The sequence below is a fragment of the Aegilops tauschii genome, chromosome 2, assembly GCF_002575655.3.
Source record: "Aegilops tauschii subsp. strangulata cultivar AL8/78 chromosome 2, Aet v6.0, whole genome shotgun sequence".
NCBI lineage: Eukaryota > Viridiplantae > Streptophyta > Magnoliopsida > Poales > Poaceae > Aegilops > Aegilops tauschii.
This window is the reverse complement of record NC_053036.3, coordinates 488,322,736-488,327,684: the sequence shown is the minus strand read 5'-3', so window position 1 is coordinate 488,327,684 and position 4,949 is coordinate 488,322,736. Positions and strand designations below refer to the sequence as shown.

Genomic DNA, 4,949 nt, shown 5'->3' with positions numbered 1-4,949 from the left:
CCGCACTACCGCCGCACCGTCGCTGCCGCCAAATAAGCTGAATACGCACGCCGCCGCCGTTGGATCTGCCCCCTTCATCGCCGCGCGAACCCCATTTCGCCGCACCACCTCCACGCTGTAGCTGTCGCACACTCGATTCAGCCGTCATTTGTCCCCAAGCCACCCATGCCCATCCCCACCCGACGCCGCACCACTTATGCGCCGCCGCCTTCTCGTCTTTTCCCTCGTCACCGTACCCCCACCTATGCCATGCCGCTGGACCTCAAGTCCAAGACCAGGACTAGCTTCAAGGGGGTGCAGGCACGTGGCTACGTCCACTTCGACGCCTAGTTCCAGTGTGACAACCGTCGCTACTGGCTCGGCACGTTCACGATGGCGGATATTGTGGCGCAAGCCTATGCCGTTGCTTGGCGGTTTGGCCGATGGCGAGAGGAGCTCAGCTTCTCGGAGATCGCAACCAGGGAGGAAGTGGAGTTCATCTGTCCACCGGTGACTATTGTGTCGGTCAAAGAGGAGGAGGAGGAGGAGGATAAGAAGAAGTACATCCACATTGTTCCTGACGAGAGTGATGTGGAGGCCATGGCGAGGTTCACGAGAGAGAACCCGCAGTATGTCTAGTACGAGGTGGAAATCTTCTGGAAGCGATACCACGCGAAGAAGAAGGGGGACGAGTCTGGCCCATCGACGGTGATCAACCTTCGGTCGTCACCGGAGGAGGAGTTCACCTCCGATCAAGAGGGGACCCTGGCGTATTGGAACTCAGTCGACACCGACTATGTGTCGGACGAGTAGAGTAGTAGTTATCTGTTATGTTTGATCAAAGTAGTATGGTGAAGTTTGTGTTGAAGGTTTAAATCTATACAATGTTTAGATGTTTGTTTAAATTGATTTATGCAATATGCTTTCAACAACAATAATTTGTTTTTAGGGCATCTACTGAAGTTGGAAGTCTTTGGTGTTGTTTAAAAACAGTTTTGTGTGCTGCAAAAATTACTTAGCCACCGTTTGGTGCCTTATTATAGGGCACCTTGGAGATGCTCCAAGGGGATAAGTGTAGAAAAGAAGAACGCGAAGTGGGATGAATGCACAATTGTATTTGGTCTTCGGAGCGGGATGAATGTACAATTTTATTCGGTCTTCCGAGCGTACATTTATACTACAAGCATTATATATGCCTAGAGAGTGCGGTTCCATAAGTCATACAAGCGATGTAATTGCGCGGGATATTCAGCTATACACCATGTTCAGTAGCGGGAAATACATTGTATTCAAACAAGGCAGCCCTTGAACACGGTCTAATTCAAACACGATACATACTACGCGCGCAATTCTGGCATGTCAATCGAAATTGATATTTCGTGCGCGCGTACACATACACATTCGCTTGCGTGTTTCTTTCCGCATTACTACATAGTAAAATATGGCGCCTCCTTAACCCTAGCGTTAAAGCTTGCCAAACTCGTTGCGTTTCTTTCCGCATATAACATATGGGGCCTCCTTGCAGTTAAAGGTTACCAAACTAGCTTTGTTCCTAACTTCCTATATAAGGGCAGCAATGTCGACGGGGAAATGCACCACACACTCTCCTAGTCTCCTTGACGGTTTCACCAGTCCCTCCCTCTCCAATCTCCATTCTCCACCCGCGAAGCAATCCTACTTACGTGCTCATGGCCTCCGCTGGCGCTGATGAGTCGAGCAACGTCATGACGAGCGGCGGCTCCACCTACCGCCACGACGACCGCACGGGCTCTGAGTCCGGCGGTGCGGGCAGCCGTCCGTCGCCCCAGCACAAGAGTCCACGCGGCCCCGGCGATCTCCTCTTCGGACGCGTCCCGTTCGTCGCCGCCGGCTCTGCAGGTCCGTCCTCTCCTCAACACCATCACCAACGCTACACTAGGCAGCACTACAATCCGGCAACGACATGGAAGCCCCAGCCTGTTGTTGAGAGCCCGGTGTTCAAGAACACAACGGTGGTAAATATGATGAGGCGCATGAACTACGAGGTCGGGTCCGGCTCTGGCCTCGGCAAGCACGGCCAGGGCATCACATCTCCTGTGAAGGTGGTGAAGCGGCCAGAGAGCGCTGGTTTCGGCACGGTCGGCGCCGAGGGAGAAGGATCATACGATAACGGACTTCCCAACAAGGTCCCGGAAACCTTGCCGACCAAATGGGGAGCTGACCAGTGCGCGGATGAAATCTCTCAAGCGGTCTACAACGACTGGGAGATGGGCGATGCCGACGGATCGCGGCAGCAAGGCCGGGAGTTCTGCGAGAAAATACTCGCTGAAGTGCGGGAGCTGCAAGATGGTGTCCTGGACGACGGCGAGCATATGGTGGTGACGCGGCGGAGGAGATCATCGAGGTCGTGACACTGGTGCACCAGAAAAGTGAATCGGGAGAGTTGACGGCGGGCCACCTCATCTTGGTGTTCACAAGGCTGAAGGAAAAGTTCCCGGAGGAGTACCAGACGTACTGCCTCGCGAACACGGCGGGCGTGCTCGTGGCGCGGCTCATTGGCCCGGTGCTCCAAAGGTGGCAGCCTCTTTGGGACCCGGTCATGTGGCTGGACGTGTTCGTCGTCCTAAGGAACACACTGGACGACGGGTCGGCCATGTCGCCGTACGTGGAGCTCGTCGAAGACACGGTGGTTCCGGCTGTCCAGGCCTTGGAGTGGAAGACCACGGACTCCGAGCGGATGCGCCGCTTCCTGGCGCAGTGGAAGGACACACTGCCTCCTTCCGCCGTGCAGCGCATCCTCGTAGAGGTCGTCATGCCGGAGCTGACCGCCGAAGTGGAGTCATGGGACCCGCGGGATGCCTGGCAGGCCGACTGCTGTCACCTCCTGCTTCGCCAGTGGATGCCGCTCGCCGGTCCACTGCTGGAGAGCCTATGCGTCACCGTGAGACGCAAGCTTGAGAGGGCGCTGCGGGAATGGGACGACGCCGGCCACGCCTTGCTCTCCAAGTCCAACCTTAACCTGGTGGCGCCCTGGAAGGCCCTGTTCGGCCGGGCGAGCTGGGAGGAGTTCGTCGACGGGATCGGCGTCGTGCGGCACCTGGAACAGCGCCTGCGGAGCCTCCGGATCACGCCGCCGAAGCAGAATGACGACGCGTTCTTGGAGGTGATCATGAAGTGGGCGCCGCTCATGCGGGCGGAGGACATGGCGCGGCTCCTGGAGGCCGAGTTCTTCGGCAGGTGGCGGCATGCGCTCCGTCACTGGCTGCTGGCCGCGAAACCTGCCACCAGAGAGGCCGTCGAGTGGTGCAACGGGTGGGGGCGCGCCTTCACGCCGGAGCTGCGCGAGGATGAGCGCGTGCATGCCCGCCTCGAGGCTGGCATAGACATGGTCAACAGTGCGGCGCAGGGGCTGGAGATTTAGCGGCGCGTGAGAAGGTAGCTCGTGACTGGCCGTGATAAGGTTGTGCTGGGCGGGGGACATTCTGCGAAAACTATACTTCTGAACTTCGAATTCTTTTTATGATTATCATACATGTGTGTGGGTGTATGTAATATCTTGAGAGAAAATAGAAACATGATTTGAGAGACTGAGACACCTTAGTTACTGCAACTCTGCAACTAATGTATGCATATGTGATGTGTGGCCAAATGCGAAACACATATTTTCTCTGTCAAACTGCAATCTCAAGTTTGAGTAAAGATTGTTCCTATGCAAAGTTTTCTTCATTATTACGAGGCATGCATATATTGCTCCAATCTCAGAGCTTCTTACATACACAATTCAGAAGAAAATATAAGCCACCAAGCAATGCAATGAACTCTTTCCAGAGCAGAGTCTTATAGACAAAAGATAGCAGAAAACAAAAGAGATCGAGGCAGACTCTTAAGTAACACTTCCGCATCACATCCACATCCAGATCACTGCTATGCCCACACCCAAGAATACTTACATTACATGATTCTCAAAAATGGATGTTAATATTACATTCCAGTGTGGATTACTCAAGATTAATTAAACTTCTAAAGATAATAACAAGGACGTTCTTCAGAGCCGTTAACATTCTGTTTTTTTTTCTGCGGGAGAAATCTTTACAATCATCACGCACTACCTCCAAAACCTCGTTCGGACCTGAGGCAATCCAAGTCATGATCCTACCATGAACCCTACCAAAAGAAGCTAAGCTATCACTAGCCTTATGTTGTGCGCGAGAGACATGAGTAATACAAATACGTCTATATTTGTTCTTAAAAGGTATCTAATTTCCTTCACCACCGATGCATACACTTAGCGATCAAGCTCTCCACTTGAAATTAAAGACACTGCCGTGGTAGAATCCATCTCAATGGATATAGGCAGGTCTGATCTCTGAATTGCTGAGGATAGCCCTTCCATGCATGCGCACAATTCTGCCCAGAACCGTTTAACATCAGATAACAATCAATTGGATTTCTAGTTTAGCGACCGAACAGACAACCAAAGGTCTTACGTAATGGTTGTTTTATCAATCTCAAACTGTGGAGGGGGAGGGGGATAATTTGGAGACTTTTTCTTGTCTATGAGTTCCTTGCAACATAATTGTACTAGTGTTTCAAGATAAAAAACAGATACAGCTGTAGGAGATGGTTAACACCACAAAAGGTCATAAGCCCCTCCACAATTGGAAGGGAGAAACTTGGTTGAGGTAAGCAGATGTTTACTTTTTCATCATGGATTTCCAGTGGATGAATTAACACCACAGAAGGTTATAAGCCCCTCCTAATAAATTGGAGGGCCCAGAAACTTGTTGAGTTAAGCAGATATTTACTTTTTCATCATGGATTTCCAGTAGATGAATCTTGCGTACTTCTGAACTTTGAATTCTTTTTATGATTATTATTTCTTGAGAGAATATAGAGACACGATTGAGACATCTTATTTCCAGCAAGTCTTCAACTAATGTACGTATGCATGTGTGGTCAAATGCAAAATACATATTTTTTCTGTCAAACTG

At 51.4% G+C, this 4,949-nt stretch overlaps 1 pseudogene; it reads left to right on the top strand.

Annotated features, from left to right (window-relative positions):
- The first annotated feature begins 1,667 nt into the window (after positions 1-1,667).
- On the top strand, positions 1,668-2,916 carry LOC141042068 (septin and tuftelin-interacting protein 1 homolog 2-like; annotated as a pseudogene).
- The last annotated feature ends 2,033 nt before the right edge of the window (positions 2,917-4,949 follow it).